General features: G+C 34.7%; 1 long non-coding RNA gene across 1 annotated transcript; it reads left to right on the forward strand.

Annotated features, from left to right (window-relative positions):
* The first annotated feature begins 3,410 nt into the window (after positions 1-3,410).
* On the forward strand, positions 3,411-9,102 carry LOC128292891 (uncharacterized). Its single transcript, XR_008282861.1, has 2 exons — positions 3,411-3,646; positions 8,804-9,102. It is a non-coding gene; the product is annotated as an uncharacterized LOC128292891 (long non-coding RNA).
* Positions 9,103-10,270: the final 1,168 nt, after the last annotated feature.

Genomic DNA, 10,270 nt, shown 5'->3' on the forward strand with positions numbered 1-10,270 from the left:
TTGAAAGTCACCATGGTTGAGTACTGTAAGTTTATGATGAAATAGAATGAAATTAAAGCTTTAATTTGTTTATGAGATGATTTTATTAGGTAATTTCAATAGAAATTGATTTTAGGACCTAATTGTGAAAATGCTTGGAATTAAAGTCTATTACTGAAATTCTGATTCATAAAGGTTTTAAACTAGTTTAAGGTGATATAATAAAATGTTAATTGAGAAAAATCAGCTCAATTGAGAGGCTAATTGAGTAGGGATGAAATTATCATTTATTAAAAGCTTAGGGGAAAAATGATAATAAACAGCTTGCACAAAAACAGTTTGGACAGCAGCAGTAGACTAACTTTGAAAAATCACCATAAATTTTAGAAATCGAATTAGAAGATGAAAAAAATATGGAATTAAATATTATTGAGTCTAGTTTCTCATAGAAGAAATAGTGTAAGCAATGGATTTATAAATTTTGAGATATAATGAATTTTGTGAGACAAGGTCAAAATGAATTCAGGTTCCCTGTTCTGACTTTGAAAAATCATAAAAATTTAATAAAAACAATTATGGGCTTAAATTTATATTTCTATAATCCTTAATGAGTCTATTTTAATAGAAACAAACGAGAACATCATTTGAATTCTGTATGAAGAGATAATTAATTTTAGTGAAGAAGGGTCAGAACTGTCGACAGCAGAACAGGGTGGCTTTAAAGAATAAACTGTACTTATTGGATAACCAAAATTCTTAAAATTTTATAGTAAAAATATATTTGAGTCTAGTTTCAGGAAAATTAACGGATCTTAATTTGGAGTTCCTTAGCTCAAGTTATAAATAATTTAGTGACTATGACTCAAGTAGACAGCTTTGAATGAACTATAAATAATAGTTGAATTATAGAGAATGTTGCATATGAACATGAAATGTATTGAATTGATAATTAAATTTATTTATTTAGATCCGGAAGATTCAAATACAAAGCTAGATCGAGGAAAGGAAAAAGTTCGGGATTAGTAGATTTTTATTGTTTACAAACAAGTATCAAGGTAAGTTTGTGTAACTTGAATTATATTCTTAAATGCTTGAGATTGTATGTTATTGATGTGAATATGATTTGAATGTTCATTGTATGAAAATTTATGAAACATTGATATATTTGATAAAATGGGAAGAAATCCGGGTTGAATGAAAGGAAAATTCGATGGATCTCTGAAAAGGAATTGACGGTAAAAGGATCTAGCCGGACGGGTGATCCTATCTGATATAGCCTCCGAAGAATATGTGTAAAATGGATTTAGCCGGACAGTAATCCAATTAGGGTCTCAATTTAGCTCGACTGGTAATTGAGATCCAAGCTCATTAGAGTAATTGTCGCTGCGGGATTTAGCTCGGACCGGTAATCCCGACAATACTCTATGAGTTTATAGTGCAGGGGATTTAGCCTGGACTGGTAATCCCGCTGCAAGGTTGAGGTTCGCAGGAGTGTGCTCTCTGAAATGGAAATGTGCGCACATGAATATGAATTGACGGACCCGGAATTGTACAATAAATGTGTACCTCTGAAAATCTATCGAAATTCCGATAAATTCAACGGGATAAGTATAAAAAAATAACAAGGAAATGAACATTATGATATTGATGAGCTCATCAATCATGGTATATATTATTGGTACATGGAAATTATTGTACTAACTTGAATGTTGAGTTTGTGCATATTAGGGTAATAATGCATTGAATGGATATATGGATGTTTATTGTATTGTATTGAAAATATTAGGTAAGTATAATTCTTGTTACATGAGCTTACTAAGCACGAAGTGCTTACCCCGTTTCTTTTTTCTTTGTTTTGTAGTGTTAAGAGCTCGGAGGTCGGATTTGGTCGGAGACACATCACACTGTCAACCTCAGGATTTCGGTATATAAAGAAACTTTATTTTGGAAATCAATGGAATGTATAACCTAACAAAGTAAATGTTAACGTGAAATGAATGTAAAGTTAGCCATTAGTATGGTTAACAAACCTGGTTTTAGATATGTGATGCCGTTATCTTATAAATATGCATGAATTTATCTTGAAAATATGTTGAATTGATTTGGTTGATGTGGATTGGTCTCGATTTAATATTGCAGGGAAGGTTAGATATTTATAAAGAGGCTATATTGAATATAAAAAAATTTAATTAAAACTCCAAGAATGCCTCGCACCCTATTCCGCAATGAATACGGGTAGGGTATTACATTTATTGGTATCGAGTTACGGTTTAGCGGTTCTAGGACCGATGTAGCAAATACGGATTAGCTATACATGCCATTTAAATTATTATTGATAGTGTGATATCTCCCACCATTTAAAATGTGTTTTCTTATAGTAATGTCATCCGATGAGCTCAATCTGAGGAAGCCGAGTCATGCTTGACTTCAAGACAAAGAGAAGAAACTAGCAAGAGAAGGCCCGAGACAGAGGGTCGAGGGAGGAGGCAAAACAAATGTTCTTTCAAATGATGAATGAATGGTTTAATCAATACTTAAGAACTAACCTCAGAGTGCAGCAAGTTTAAGCTCCCTCCTGCTCCTCCACCGGTTCCCGAGATCCCACAAGGTACAAGTCTTGAATCATAGAAAAGGAAAGCTCCAGAGATAAAATTCAAAATATAAATAAGAATTTGAGCAGCAGTTGATGATGATTCCGAACGGGCTGAATTCTGGTTAGAAAACACTACTCGGGTTCTGGAGGAATTATCTTGTACACCAGAAGAATGTCTGAAATGTGCCGTCTCACTGCTAAAAGACACAGCTTACCATTGGTGGAATACTAAAGCTTCAGTTGTTCCGAAAGAAGAAATTACATGGGAATTCTTTTAGACCGAGTTCAGAAAAAAATATATCAGCCAGAGGTTTCTCGATCAGAAAAGAAAAAAATTTCTTGAGTTGAAACAGGGTAACAGATCAGTATCTAAATATGAAAGAGAATTTGTTCGATTGAGTAAATATGCTCGAGAATGGGTACAGTCAGAAGCTGAAATATGCAAACGATTCGAAGAAGGGTTAAATGAAGACATTAAACTACTGATCAGAATTCTTGAAATTCGAGAGTTTGCTACATTGGCAGAGAGAGCTTATAAAGCAGAAGAATTGAGCAAAGAAAAGAAACAAGCTGAGAGGGAAGCTCGAATTTTTAGAAAAAGACCAATGGGAAAATCCCAGTTTTCTACTTCAAATAAATTGAAGAAGTGTCAGGATCGTTCTACTTCAGCCATTGGGTATTCGGGCAGAGAGCGAGGTTCTCAACGCACTAATCCAAGACCTTCTACTCCATCAGTGACCAGTGTTGGTAGTGTTGGCACTCCTAAGCCGAGATGCCAGTATTGTAATAAAGCTCATTTTGGTGAATGTTGATTAAAGAGCGGGGCTTGTTACCGATGTGGTTCTTTTGACCATTTCCTCAGAGATTGTCCAGAAAGAGGTGAAAAAGAAGCTGAATAGATATCGAAGCCGAGTAATCCAGTTTCGAGAGGTAGACCACCTCGACTATCTGGTAATGTCAGTGGTAGCCAAGGAGCTACGAAAGATATTGCAGGCAGGTATGAAGCACGAGCACCTACTAGGACATATGCCATTCGTGCCAGAGAAGATGCCTCAGCACCTGATATTATTACTGGTACATTTTTTTTACTTGATACTGATATTACTGCATTAATTGATCATGGTTCTACGCATTCATATATATGTGTTAAACTTGCAATTGTTAAAAACTTACCTGTTGAACCTACTGAATTTGTGGTTAAAGTCTCGAACCCCCTAGGCCAGTCTGTGTTGGTGGATAAAATTTGTAAAAATTGTCCACTGATGGTAAGAGGTTATTGTTTCCCGGCTGATTTGATGTTACTGCCATTTGATGAATTTGACGTGATATTGGGCATGGATTGGTTAACCCAACATGATGCGGTAGTAAATTGTAGACAAAAATATATTGTGCTAAAATGTCAGAATGGTGAGTTGCTCCGGGTTAAATCTGATTAGACAGAGGGGTTATCTGATGTGATTTCAGTAATGGCAACACAAAGGTATGTCAAAAAAAGGTATGATGCTTACTTAGCTTATGTACTCGACACCAAGGTATCTGAGTCAAAGATACAGGCAGTTTCAGTGGTATGTGAATTTTTCGATATGTTTCCAGAGGAATTACCAAGATTGCCACCAGAAAGAGAAGTGAAATTTTCTATAGATTTTATTCCGGGAACTACTCCGATCTCCATAGCTCCATATCGTATGACTCCTACAGAATTAAAGGAGTTAAAGACACAGTTGCAAGAACTTGTTGACAGGGGTTTTGTCCGACCGAGTCATTCACCTTTGGGTGCTCCGGTTCTGTTTGTGAAAAAGAAAGATGGGTCTTTGAGATTGTGTATCGACTACCGGTAGCTTAATAAAGTAACCATAAATAATAAGTATCCGTTACCCCGAATTGATGATTTATTTCATCAGCTGAAAGGTGCTACTGTGTTTTCAAAGATTGATCCTCGATCGGGTTATTATCAGTTACGAGTAAAGGAGTCAGATGTGCCAAAAACAGCCTTTAGAACCAGGTACGGGCATTATGAGTTTCTAGTTATGCCGTTTGGGCTAACTAATGCACCTGCAGTATTCATGGATTTGATGAACCGGAAATTGCACCATTTAGACAGATTTGTAGTAGTATTCATTGATGATATTTTGGTTTATTCTCGGGATGAAGAAGAACATGCGAACATTTGAGAATTGTGTTGCAAATTCTACGAGAGAAGCGATTATATGCTAAATTCAAAAATGTGAATTTTGGCTTCGAGAAGTTGGTTTTCTTGGACACATTGTATCTCGCCAAGGCATTAGGGTAGATCCAAGTAAAATATCGCCTATTGTCAATTGGAATCCACCAAAGAATGTATCCGAAGTTAGAAGTTTCTTGGGTTTAGTGGTTATTATCGGAGATTTGTACAGGATTCTCTATGATAGCTTCTCCAATGACTCGATTATTGCAAAAGATGTAAAGTTCGAGTGGACTGATGAATGTCAACAAAGTTTCAACCGATTGAAAGACCTATTAACGAAAGCACCTGTATTAGTGCAGCCTGAACCGGGTAAGGAATTTGTTATTTATAGTGATGCCTCATTAAATGGTTTAGGTTGTGTTTTGATACAAGGAGGTAAAGTAATAGCCTATGCTTCAAGACAACTTAAACCACATGAAGGAAATTACCTAGTACATGATCTTGAATTAGCTGCTATTGTATTTGCGCTGAAGATATGGCGGCATTACTTGTACGGTGAGAAATGTCATATTTATACTAATCATAAAAGCTTGAAATATTTGATGACACAGAAAGATTTGAATTTGAGACAGCGCAGGTGGCTTGAACTGATAAAGGACTATGATTTGATTATTGATTACCATCCGGGTAAGGCTAATGTTGTAGCTGATGCTTTGAGCCGGAAATCTCTGTTTGCTTTACGAGCTATGAATACCCGGTTATCATTGATGATGATGGTTCAATCTAGCGAATTAAGAGCTAAACCGACATTTTTACAAAGAAATATGTGAAGCTCGGAAGAACGATGAGAAGTTACAAGTTAAACGGGCACAGTGTGAGTCGTAATGATTCGAATTTGATTGGTTCGATGGTTGTTTATTATTCGAGGTAGGGTATGTGTACCTCGAATTTAGAGCTCATATGTAAGATTCTACGCGAGGCTCACAGCAGTATTATGTCCAGACATCCGGGAGTAATGAAATGTATAATGATCTGAAAAAGATGTACTTGTGGTCGGGAATGAAACGTGATATCTCTGAGTTTGTATCAAGGTGTTTAATATGTCAACAAGTTAAAGCTGAATATCAGGTACCTTCGGGGTTACTTCAGCCAATTACTGTACCAAAATGAAAATGGGAAAGAATCACTATGGATTTTGTATCGGGGCTACCTTTGTCTCCAAGGAAAAAAGATGCTATTTGGGTGATTGTTGACCGATTAACAAAGTCAGCTCACTTTATTCCGCACGTATGGATTATTCTTTAGATAAACTAGTGAATCTGTACATATCTGAGATTGTCGCTACATGGAGTGCCTGTCTCCATTATATCGATAGAGATCCCGATTTACGCCTCGCTTCGGGACAAATTGCAAGAAGCCTTGGGTACTCGGTTGTATTTCAAAGATCGCATTTCATCCTCGATGGATGGTCAATCTGAGCGTGTAATTCAAGTATTGGAAGATATGCTCCGATGTTGTATACTAGAGTTTGAAGGTAATTGGGAGAGGTATCTACCTTTGATTGAATTTGCTTACAATAACAGTTATCAGTCCAGTATTAAAATGGCTCCATATGAAGCTTTGTATGGTAGAAAATGTAGAACACCGTTATATAGGACAGAGGTTAGTGAAAGGAAGATACATGGGGTTGATTTGATCCTGGAAATAGAAGAAAAAGTAAAGGTTATTCGGGATAGTCTAAAAGCAGCTTCCGATCGTCAAAAATCATATGCCGACCTTAAACGAAAAGAGATTGAATTTCAAGTCGGTGACAAGGTATTTTTGAAAGTGTCTCCTTGGAAGAAAGTTCTCCGATTCGGTCGAAAGGGTAAACTGAGTCCAAGATTTATCGGGCCATATGAAATCATAGAAAGAATTAGACCGGTCACTTATCGATTGGCATTATCACCGGAACTTGATAGAATCCATAATGTTTTTCATGTATCTATGTTACGACGATATCGATCAGATCCTTCACATGTTATTTCTCCGACAGAAGTAGAGATTCAACCGGATATGACTTACAGTGAAGAACCAGCCAAGATATTGGCAAGGGAGACAAAAGAGCTTAGAAATAAGAAGATAAATTTGGTGAAAGTATTATGGCAAAAGCACGGGATTGAGGAAGCGACATGGGAACCGGAGGAGGTAATGAGGAAACAATACCCAAACCTCTTTACTGGTGAGATTTTCGAGGACGAAAATCCTTAAAGGGGGGAGAGTTGTAATGGCCTAAATTCAAGGTTATCGGAACAATGGTTTCGTAACCATAGATCCGATTTAAAGAGAAATTTATTTCAATATTTTTGCTTGAAAATTGATATGATAGGAAAATCGTATGAAAATATTGATAGAAAAATTTTACCAATTTAGTGATTAGATAGAAAAAGAAATTATTGAAGAAATTGGGTAAAAACAAGGTATCGAGACCTCTATCTCGTAAAACCGAGTCAAAAATAATTTTATAAATATTTATGAAATGTTATTAATGTGGTATTAAAATTTCGTTAGGAAATTTTAATGTTTGGGTAGTCAATTAAATGAAAAGGACTAAATTGTAATAGGTGTAAAAGTTGCTAGAATGATTAAATAGCTTAAAAGTCTAATGAGAAAGGATTTAAAAGGCAATTAGACCCAAAATTTATTTGGGCTGGACGGCAAGGGTATGAAATCAGCAGAAAATTTGATATATTAAGGGTAAAATTGGAATATTGCAAAATTAACTAAATAAAACTAGGACTAAATAGGAAATATCTAGATTTCTCTTCATTTCTCTTCAATTCCAGCAGCTAAAAACGCCATAGGAGGGTTCTCTAAGATGATATTTCATAATTTTTGCATCAAGTGAGTTAGTCCTTGCCTTTTTCTTGTAATTTTTGTGTTTCTAAGACTTTTACAACTAGGTCCTACTATTAAATTCATTAGTTTTTTATTTCATGGATGAAATTGAAAGTCACCATGGTTGAGTACTGTAAGTTTATGATGAAATAGAATGAAATTAAAGCTTTAATTTGTTTATGAGATGATTTTATTAGGTAATTTCAATAGAAATTGATTTTTAGGACCTAATTGTGAAAATGCTTGGAATTAAAGTCTATTACTGAAATTCTGATTCATAAAGGTTGTAAACTAGTTTAAGGTGATATAATAAAATGTTAATTGAGAAAAATCAGCTCAATTGAGAGGCTAATTGAGTAGGGATGAAATTATCATTTATTAAAAGCTTAGGGGAAAAATGATAATAAACAGCTTGCACAAAAACAGTTTGGACAGCAGCAGTAGACTAACTTTGAAAAATCACCATAAATTTTAGAAATCGAATTAGAAGATGAAAAAAATATGGAATTAAATATTATTGAGTCTAGTTTCTCATAGAAGAAATAGTGTAAGCAATGGATTTATAAATTTTGAGATATAATGAATTTTGTGAGACAAGGTCAAAATGAATTCGGGTTCCCCTGTTCTGACTTTGAAAAATCATAAAAAATTTAATAAAAACAATTATGGGCTTAAATTTATATTTCTATAATCCTTAATGAGTCTATTTTTAATAGAAACAAACGAGAACATCATTTGAATTCTGTATGAAGAGATAATTAATTTTTAGTGAAGAAGGGTCAGAACTGTCGACAGCAGAACAGGGGTGGCTTTAAAGAATAAACTGTACTTATTGGATAACCAAAAATTCTTAAAATTTTATAGTAAAAATATATTTGAGTCTAGTTTCAGGGAAAATTAACGGATCTTAATTTGGAGTTCCTTAGCTCAAGTTATAAATAATATAGTGACTATGACTCAAGTAGACAGCTTTGAATGAACTATAAATAATAGTTGAATTATAGAGAATGATGCATATGAACATGAAATGTATTGAATTGATAATTAAATTTATTTATTTAGATCCGGAAGATTCAAATATGAAGCTAGATCGAGGAAAGGAAAAAGTTCTGAAAATTTATTTATTTTTTTAAGCCTATGAACTTATTAAGCTTCTATAAGCTTACTCGTGTGTATATTGTTCTTTGTAGATTAACGTGAGATTGGAGGATTAGATCAACACATCCGGCCACACTATTCAGATTTTCTCCAGTAGATTTTGTATAGTACCTTACAGTTTATATGGCATGTATAGGATTGGAAAAGAGTTATATTTAAGATATGGGTGTGAAAGTCTTATATATATGAATATGTATGTGCATGTGCATATATATTTAGTAATAGTTTTAGTATTCGATGGATAGAATTAATATAGTATGTTTATGCAATTTGAGTAATGTGTTATAAATTATGCTTAAAATATGTTTAAAATATAAATTATTGACTTAAATTGGTTGATTGGTTTGGATATATTGGTGTGTAGTGTTATATGTAGGTAAATTTTGAAAAGAATGAGAAAAGTGGCCTTGGAATGGCCTATTTTCGTCCACACAGGTAGACACACGGGCGTGTGTCTTGACCGTGTGCGACATATGGCCTGGCACATAGGCATGTGGTTTGACCGTATGTCCCTTGCATCTTAAATTCGAGAAACAAAATGCTTAGGGTTGAGCACACGGGCAGAGACAAGGGCGTGTGTCTCAGCCGTGTGTGCCACACTGTGACAGCCCTAATTTGGCCCTAGTCAGAAAGTGGTTTCGGGATCACAAAACCGAGTCCCAAAAATAATCAAATGTTATATTATGTGTTTATTTCATGTGAAAGTGCATGTGAGAAAATCCCATGCTTTGATTCTGCCATTTGTGAGTGAAATTATGAAATAGGACCTATGTGAAAATTTTTGAAAATGCTATAGGCTAATATGTAGTGGCCTAATAAATAGTAGTGCAAAATAGGAGGATTTGCATGTCAAACTCCCCATTTTATGTGTAGTGGCCGGCCATGGTGTTAATGGTAGACAACATGTGCAAATTTTTTTATTGAAGATCAAATAATATATGTTATTTTGTGTCATAAAATGTTTAGTAATAGAATAACAAAAAGGAAGAAAAGGAAGGTTTTTGTTCATTCTTGTTCATGAAAGCTGAAAATAGAAGAGAAAGGAGAGGAAAAGAGCTCTTGAATGTTCGGTCACTTGGGGAAGAAAAATCCAAGGTAAGTTCATGGTAGTTTGCTTCTATCTTGATGTTCATGAGTTCTTCTTGATTCTACCCTAACTCATGAAGCATATTTTGATTTTTGGTTGTGTTTTGAGCATTCGGTCATGAATTAAAATGAAGGAAATGGTTGTTGTTTCATGTCCTTTTGATGAAAAATGGAAGATAGGTGAAGTTGAGCCAAGCAAATGAGCATGCATGTGCCTTAGATGCTAAGGGAAAAATCGGCTAACATGTTGTGCTTTAAAATGATGAAATGAAGATTATGCTTAAGTAAAATTATAGATATGTGATGATTGATTGGTGATATGCATGTTTAAATAACATGCATGCAAGGTATGTGTGAAAGAGTGATTTGGTAATAAATCTGTTTGGGACAGCAGCAGTAACGTGATTTTGGAA

The sequence above is a fragment of the Gossypium arboreum genome, chromosome 5, assembly GCF_025698485.1.
Source record: "Gossypium arboreum isolate Shixiya-1 chromosome 5, ASM2569848v2, whole genome shotgun sequence".
Classification (NCBI taxonomy): Eukaryota; Viridiplantae; Streptophyta; class Magnoliopsida; order Malvales; family Malvaceae; genus Gossypium; species Gossypium arboreum.